This window comes from Hipposideros armiger, unplaced genomic scaffold (genome assembly GCF_001890085.2).
Source record: "Hipposideros armiger isolate ML-2016 unplaced genomic scaffold, ASM189008v1 scaffold_628, whole genome shotgun sequence".
Lineage (NCBI taxonomy): Eukaryota > Metazoa > Chordata > Mammalia > Chiroptera > Hipposideridae > Hipposideros > Hipposideros armiger.
The window spans coordinates 10,632-19,682 of record NW_017731978.1 but is presented as its reverse complement, the minus strand read 5'-3'; the positions used below and the strand labels follow the sequence as shown (position 1 = coordinate 19,682).

Sequence of the window (9,051 nt, the reverse complement as noted above, 5' to 3'; positions counted from 1 at the left end):
TTAATGAAAAAATGATCAAGATGAAGTGTTAAAAATATCTTGGTTAGGTGGGGGTTAGGTGTAGGTATAGTTCAGAGAAGGTTAATTGCAAATATTTTTTTGATTCAGGGAGAGAAGTTTCAGATAAGCATTCTGGAGTTTGTTGCCATAGTTTTAAATTATATCTGTCTAGAAATGAGATCCCAATGTGATGCTTTTGTCCTTTATTTGGAATTTGTTTAAGCAAGGGGTAAGAAAGGGAACACTGAATAACTACTGCAACTTTCTGAGGAGGTGTTCATAATACACTAAAGGGCTCAGATAGGAATTTGATAAGCTGTCAGCATGTCATATCTGTCATTCTGGGGCCCACCTTAGTTATTTAACATTTTTACATGTTTAGGCTCAAGTTCTGCATCTTCATTTCACCTATGATCCAGTTGCTTACACCAAGACAGACTAAGTGTACCCACGTGCCAACATGCATTTCCATGGGGTAAACTGGACTTCCCTCCCTCCCTTCCCCAAAACTGGCTCTTTGGTTTCTGAGTTTGTCAGGGAGTTCCTCATCTACCTGGTTGCTCAGGTCCCAGCTGCTTTCCCTCTTGACTCATTGACTCCATCTTTGTATTTTGCTAAGTCTTCCTTTAGAATATATAGTTTGTCCCTTTCTCTTGATCACTATTATTTGAATTTTTTCTTTTTTCTCACTGTATAGGAAGAGAGAATTGTTTCTTATTTTTGGGGTATACCTATAAGGCTCTCCAAGTAGTTTTTGAGAGACATTTTTCTGGGTAGTGTTGTTTCTTTTCTTCTTATTTTAGTTATTTAACCTTAGTTTTGCTGCTAGAGTGTACTACTGGAGACTTAGCTCCCTACTGGAACCATAAGTTTCAATTCTGCTAAAAGAGGAGGTAATATGCATTAGTTAGGGTTGGCCCAAGAGGAGTTGAAAACATCAGCTGTTAACAGGTAATAAAACCTCTTTCCAAATGTGATTGTTTTACTTCTGAACAGCAAATTCATCTGTTTTGCCTTAAACAAAAGATAAGATACATTTGAACACACATATTTGCAACCTACTATGAGGGAATTTCTACCCTACAATATGAGGCCAAGCTAATTATATTTACACCTGGGTAGTATACATTCAATTACCTGAGGATGGTAAAGTAGATGATACTTCATTGTTTTAAAAACGTGTTTTTTCTGGAGGAAAGTGGGGCCCAGCTGCGACAGAGCTTCCTTCCGCCTGCTCTACTCCTGACTCCACTGTTGGCTCTCGCTGAGGAACAAGTCACTCAGGAAGCCGAGTGGAAGCCATGGCTTTTAAAGGTACTGGAAAGACATTCGTGTGACCAGAGGTGGCAAGACTCATTGAATGAGAATTACTCTAACCAACTGTGACATAAAATCCTTGGAGAGGGTGTGTGCTGACTGGATCAGAGGCGCAAAGGAAAAGAATCTCAAAGTGGAAGGACCTGTTTGGATGTCTTCTCTACAAGAAAAACTCCCCATGGGGAAGGTTCCAAGACTTGGGATCATTTTCAGATGAGGATCCACAGTGACTCAGTGACTTACTTGCACAGTCCTTCTGAGCTCATTAAGCAGGTTCCTCCATCAGGACAGAGCCGGGAGTCCAGGTTCAAGTCCCCGTTGCAGATGCTTAAATCATCCTTTTTAATAAATTGACTATCAATTGTTAAAAAAAAAAAAAGTGTGTTGATGTGTTTTCCCCCCCAAGGAAGAATGAATTTGATAATTTATCAATTTAAAGGGATAAATGTTTTTGTATAAAAGGTTATCAGGAATGTAATCAGGCTTTAATGCCAATTTTCTTGTGGAGAATATTAAAAGGGGGCAGATAATTTCTATTGGAGACTTATTCATTCTAGGCCGAGGACAGAGAAACAGCTCAGAAGAGCATTAGGAATGTTTACTAATTGTAAATATCTTCTCCCATTCAGTCAGCTGCCGTTTGTTTCATCGATGATTTCTTTTGCTGTGCAGAAGCTTTTGTTTAATGTAGCCCCATTCCTTTATTTTTGCTTTTACTTTTCTTGCCTTTGGGGTCAAGTTCACAAAAACCCCTCTGAGACCAAGGTCCATAAGTTTAGTACCTATGTTTTCCTCTGTGTTTTTGTTTGTTTGTTTCAGGTCTTATCAAGTCTTTAATCCATTTTGAGTTAATTTTTGTGTATGGTGCCAGATAGCAGTGTAGTTTTATTCTTTTGCATGTGACTTTCCAGTTTTCCCCACACCATTTATTGAAGAGAATTTTCTTTCTCCATTGTATGTTTTTGGCTTCTATATCGAAAATTAGTTGCCCATATATGTGTGGGCTTATTTCTGGGCTCTTGGATTTGTTCCATTGGTCTGTGTGTCTGTTTTTCTGGCAGTACCATACTATTCTGATTACTGTAGGTTTTGTAGTATGAGCTGAAGTCAGGGAGTGTGATACCTCTGGCTTTGTTCTTTTTTCTCAGGATTGCTTTGGCTATTTGGAGTCCTTTGTGATTCCATACAACTTGGAGGATTTTTTTGGTTCTATTTCTGTGAGAAATGCGATAGGGATTTTGGTGGCGATTTCATTAAATCTACATATTGCTTTATGTAACATGGTTATTTTAACAATGTTAATTCTTCCAATCTATGAACAAGGAACATCTTTCTATTTCTTTGTATCTTCTTCAGTTTCTTTCAACAATGTCTTGTGGTTTTTGGTTTTTACTACTGTACAGGTTCTTTACTTCCTTTGTTATATTCATTCCTAGGTCTTTTATTCTTTTTTGTTGCAGTTGTAAATGAGATTGTTTTCTTCATTGCTTTTTCTCATGTTTCATTGCTCGTATTATATATAGGAACACAGTTGGTTCTTGTATGTTGATTTCATATCCTGCAACTTTACTGTATTTGTTTATTATTGTTTCTAACCGTCTTTTGGTGGAGTCTTTGGGACTTTCTATATATAGAATCATGTCATCTGTAAATAGTGACAGTTACTTTTTCTTCATTTTAAAAAAAATTTATTTTTCAATTACAGTTGACATACACTATTACATTAGTTTCAAGAGTACAATGTAGTGATTAGACACTTATATAGTTTACAAAGTGATCACCCTGATAAGTCTAGTACCCACCTGACACCATACATAGTTATGACAGTATTATTGACGATATTCCCCATGCTGTACTTTACATCCCTGTGACTATTTTTAAACTGGCAATTTGTACTTCTTAATCCCTTAACGTTTTTAACCAATCTCCTCAACCCCCCTTCCATCTGTCGACCATCAGTTTGTTCTCAGTATCTATGACTTTTTTGTGTTTTGTTTGTTTCTTTATTTTGTTTTTTTAGACTCCACATATAAGTGAAGTCATGACATTTGTTTTTCTCTGTTTGACTTATTTCACTTAGTATAATGCCCTCCAGGTCCATCCATGTTGGCTCAAATAGCAAGATTTCATTTTTTATTGGTAATATTCTACCATATATCTGTACCACATCTTCTTTATCCATTTGTCTGTCAGTGAACACTTAGGTTGCTTCCATATCTTGGCTATTGTGAATAGCACTGCAGTGAACATAGGGGTATATATCTCTTTTTGAATTAGTGTTTTGGATTTCTTCAGATAAATATCCAGAAGTGGAATTGCTGGGTCATAAATTAGTTCTATTTTTAATTTTTGAGGAACCTCCATACATTTTTCTATAGTGCCTGCCCCAGTTTGCAATCCCACCAACAGTACACAAGGGTTTCCATTTCTTCACATCCTCACCAATACTTGCTTCTTGATTTATTGGTAATAGCCATTCTGACAAGTGTGAGGTGATATTTCCTTGTGGTTTTGATTTGCATTTCTCTGATGATCAATGATGTTGAGCATGTTTTCATGTGTCCATTGGCTATCTCTATGTCCTCTTGGGAGGAGTATCTATTCAATTCGTTTGCCCATTTTTTAATTGGATTTTTAGTTTTTTTGGTGTTAAGTTGCATGGGTTATAAATTTTTGATATTAACCCCTTATTGGATGTATCATTGGTGAATATCTTCTCCCATTTAGTAGGCTGTCTTTTCATTTGTTTGTTTGTTTGTTTTAAAGATTTTATTAGGGAATTGGGGGAGGGGAACAGTGTTGGGGAATCGGGGAAGGGGAACAGACAAGTTGCTGTCCTTTGGTTCTTCAGTCTAGTTGTGGAGGAAGTCGCTTCACTAGCCCATCTTGGTGTTATCACTGTGCTCTTCTTGGGTGAGGAAGTTGCTCGCTGGCCATTGGATGGCCATTGGATGGCTGCTTACAGCAGTTCACGAAAGCTCAGGCATGTTGCCGGCCAGCCCCACTGCAGCCTATGCTGTCCACCAATGACTCACGGCAGCCCAGCTCTAGGTCGAGCAGTTGTTCACTATCTTAGCTGTAGAGGGCGCAGTGTTACTGGCCCTCATGTGGGATCCGAACCGGGTCCCTGCTGCTCAGAGCTGGTGTCCCAAGCCAACTCTTAACCAATGCGCCCCTCGGCCGCCCCTGTTTGTTTGTTTTATTTCTAGTTCCTTTAGGTGTCAGGTGAGATTGTTTATTTGAGATTTTTCTTATTTCTTGAGGTAGGCCTGTATTGCTATCAATTTTCCTCTTAGAAATCCTTTGGGTATATCCCATAGATTTTGGTCATTGTGTTTTCATTTTCATTTGTCTCAAATTGTCTTCCTTGATGTCATTGTTTACTCATTCATTGTTTAGTAGCATATTACGTAGCCTCTACTACTTTGTGTGTTTTTCAGTTTTTGTGCTTGATTTCTAGTTTCATACCATTGTGATGGGAAAAGATGCTTGATATGATTCCAGTCTTCTTAAATTTATTGAACTTGTTTTGTGGCCTAACATGTGGTCTATCCTGGAAAATGTTCCATGTGCACTTGAAAAGAATGCATATTCTTCTGCTCTGGGGTGAAATGCTCTACAAATATCAATTAAAGACCTTTAAGTCCATTGTTTCTTGGTTGATTTTCTGTCTGGATGATCTGTCCATTGATGTCCATTGATGTCAGTGGGGTGTTAAAGTCCCTTACCATTATTGTATTCATGTTGCTCTCTCCCTTTGTGTTAATGTTTACTTTAGATGTTTAGGAACTGCCACGTTGTGCACGTAGATGTTTCCAAGAGTTATATCCTCTTGTGGGATTGATTCCTTTATCATTATTTTTTATTTATTTATTTTTAAAAAGATTTTATTGGGGAATTGGGGAAGGGGAACAGTGTTGGGGAATTGGGGAAGGGGAACAGCCAAGTTGTTGTTCTTCAGCCTTAGTTGTGGAGGGCCGCTAGCTCAGTTCCAAGTCCAGTTGCCATCTGGCTGCCCATTGGCAGCTGGCAGCCGCTCAGCTCAAGGTGCCGTGTTCAGTCTTAGTTGCGGATGGGCGTAGCCCACCATCCCATGTGTGAGTTGAACCAGAAACCTTGTTGCTAAGAGCGCACACGCTAACCACTGAGCCACCTACCTCCCGTTGGCAGCTCAGGGCAGCTCAGGTCAAGGTACCGTGTTCAATCTTAGTTGCGGGTGTTTCTGAAATGTCAGTGGGTGGGGTTGACCCTCAGGCTGACTGGCTGGGAGGCTGACTGTGACTACAGCTGACCAAATGTTTTGCAGGGTTAACTCCACAGGGAGGGAATCGTTTTGGTGCCAGCTGAGACTGCCCTTTGGGTGTGTCATTTTTGGAGAAAGTTGATGAGTACTCTGGTGTGGTCTGAAGTCATCCACCTGGTGTGTTGGGAGTCGAAACTTTTGGGAGGGGCTTCTGTGCAGGCCTAGGTCAGCTGCTGCTTTTGCTGGACTTGGGGACACTTGGTAGGATCTACAAACTGATTTTTGGTTGGTTGCCACTTGTGCCAGGCTCGGAGGCACTTGGAAAGAGGTTTTGCTGTGAATTGAGGCCTGCTGCCACTAGTGCCAGTCTTGGGAACCTTTGGTGGACACCACAATGTGAGCTGAAGCCATTTGATATCGGGTTATGGCCATTCAGTTGAAGCTACATTCTAGGCCAGGGGTTAGCAAACTCACGAACTGTGGCTCTGAAGTAAAATGAAAATGAAAGTAAAACTGTCATAGTTTCATTTATAAAATTTTTACTGGGTATTATTCACATAATAGTGATTATGTAAAAATATATTTATGGCTCTCGAATAATTTTTAAATTGTTGTGAGGGGCAGGATTGGCTGGTTCTTGCAAGGGTTGGCAAACTTTTGAGACGGAATGTACCCAAAGAGCTGCATGTGGCTCGTAAGCCACAGTTTGCCGACCCCTGGCCTAGGCCAAGGCTGGCTACCGCTTAGGTCAGGCTTGGGGCCACCTGATGGGAATTACAATGGAAGTTGAGACTGGTTGCCACCTGTAGTAAGCTTGGGGCCCCTTAGCAAGAGCTACAAGGTACGCTGAGGCCAGCTGTTGCTTGTTTCTAGCTTTTGAATCTTTCAGAGATTTGAGGAAAGTCTATAGCATGAGCTGAAACTGGCTGCTCCTCTGTAGGAGCTGCTGTAAGAGTCTCAGGCCAGGCGAGCAAGTTTAAGTTTGGTGGGACTGTATCTCAGGGAATCACTGGGGCAGGACGAACAGTGTTAGGAAGGTTAGTGGAGAACACAGATTGGTGCCCGTGTGCCCCAGGCTGGCTGGATGGAAGGAGGGAACAAGGCATCTGCCAGTGCTTCCAGCCCCAGACAAAGTTTCTCTGACCCCTGCCCCTCCAGCCCTAGTCCTGATTTAGTCAATTTAGTTCCTCCCTGTGTATCCCTGGCACCTTTTGAGCTGCTATCCCTGCACTGGAGCTTAGAGGAAATAAGTTTGTAAGTGCATGAGTCTGTACACTGGCCTTTTAGGAGCAGTGTGTCTTAGTCTCCCACAGCCCTTTGTCTTTCTTGTACACAATGCTGCCATATTTCCCATGTCTTGATCTCCCACAGCCCTTTGTCCTTCTCTTATGCAATGCTGCCATATTTCCCGGCCACATGTTGTGGGGACTCCTCTTCCCAGCACTGCTTCCCAGTCCCGGGCTGGGACCCTTGCTCCTCACGGGGGACCTCCATGGTCAAGTTATCCCTCTCCATTCCATGTCTCTGCTCATTACCAGTCTTGATGTGGCTTCTTTTTTATATCATTAGTTGTAGGACTTATTTTTAGCTAGTCTTCAGATGGTTCTCAATGATGGTAGCTCAATAATTTAGTTGTAAATTTTGATGTGTTCATGGGCAGAGGAGAGCAGAGTTTATCTATTTCACCATCTTGACTGGAAGACCTCAGTTTGCCCAGTTTTACTTCTTTGTTCCTAGTTTGGATCCCTTTTTATTCTCTTGTGTGATTGCTCTGGCTAGGACTTCCAGTACTATGTTGAGTAACACTGACAAGAGTGGTCATCCTTGTCTTGATCTTACAGGAAAAGCTTATGGTTTTTCACCATTTAGTAAGGTATTAGCCGAGGGTTTGTTATGTATGGCCTTCATTATGTTGAGGTAGGCACTTTCCTTCTCTACCCATTTTATTAAGTATTTTGATTATGAATGGATGTTATGCTTTATCAAATGCTTTTTGTGCATATATTAACATGGTCATGATTTATTATGCTTTATTTTATTAATGCAGTGTATCACAGTGATTGGTTTATGTATGGTGAACCATCCTTGCATCCCTGGAATGAACCCCACTTGATCGTGATGTATTATTATTCTTTTAATGTATTTGATTCGCTAGTATTTTGTTTAGGGTTTTTGCATCTATGTTCACCAAAGATATTGGCTTGTGTTTTCCATTTTTCGTGTTCTTGCCTTGTTTGGTATCAGGGCAATGTTGGCCTTGTAAAACGAGTTAGGAAGTATTACCTCTTCAATTTTTTGAAAGTGTTTGAGAATGATAGATATGATTAATAAATCCTCTTTGAGTGTTTGGTAGAATTCACCAGTGAAGCCATCTGGTCCTGGACTTTGGTTTTTGGTAGTTTTTCATTAGTTTCAATTTTCTTACTAGTGATAAGTCTATTTAGGTTTTCCAATTCTTCATTGTGCAGTCTAGGAAGGTTATGTAGTTCTAAGAATCTGTCCATTTAGGTTATCAAATTTTGTGGTTATAGCCTTTCATGGTATTCTTGTATATATTTTGTTTTTATGTGGTGTCTGTTGTAACTGTTCTTTCATTTATGATTTTTTTTTTACTTGTATCTTGTTTTCCTTAGTGAGTCTAGACAGAGGTTTGTCAATTTTTTTTTCTTTTCACAGAACCAGGTCTTCATTTCATTAATGTTTTTTCTACTTTTTCTGTGTTTCATTTATTTCTGCTCTAGCTTTTATTTCCTTCTAATTACTTTAGACTTCATTTGTTCTTTCTTTTTAGTTCTTTAAGGTGTAATATTAGTTGTTTATTTGAGATTTTTCTTGTTTCTTGAAGTATACCTGTAATTCTATAAACGTGCCTCTTCAGTGTTTGCAGCATTCCCCCAAATTTTGATATGTTGTATTGTCATTTTCATTTGTTCCTATGTATCTTTTGATCTCTTTTTAAAATTTCTTCTGGGACCCAATTGTTGTTCAGTAGCATGTTGTTCAATAGCCACATGTTTCTGGTTTTCCCAGCTTTCTTCTTATAGTTAATTTCCAGTTTAATACTGTTGTGGTTAGAAAATATGCTTGGTATGATTTCAGTCTTCTTAAATTTATTGAGACTAGTTTTGTACCCCAACATATGGCCTGATTTTGAGAGCGTTCCCTGTGCAGTTGAGAAAAATGTATATTTTGTCATTTTGGGATGGAAATCTCTAAATATATTATGTTCATTTGATCTAATGTGTCATCACTTTCTGTTTGGATGATCGACCCATTCCTGTCTGGGATATTCATGTTCCCTACTATAACTGTATTTTTGTCAGTTTCCCCCTTTAGGTCTGTTTGTAATTGCTTTATGTATTTTGGTGCTCTCAGTTTGGGTGCATATTTATAAGTGTTATGTCTTTTTTTTTTTTTAAAGGTTTTTATTGGGGAATTGGGGGATAGAAACAGCGCTGGGGAATTGGGGGAAGAGGAACAGACAAGTTGCT

The 9,051-nt window shown here is 39.6% G+C and overlaps 1 pseudogene; it reads left to right on the top strand.

Moving 5' to 3' along the window:
- Positions 1 to 1,112: 1,112 nt before the first annotated feature.
- On the top strand, positions 1,113 to 1,649 carry LOC109372342 (40S ribosomal protein S20 pseudogene; annotated as a pseudogene).
- Positions 1,650 to 9,051: the final 7,402 nt, after the last annotated feature.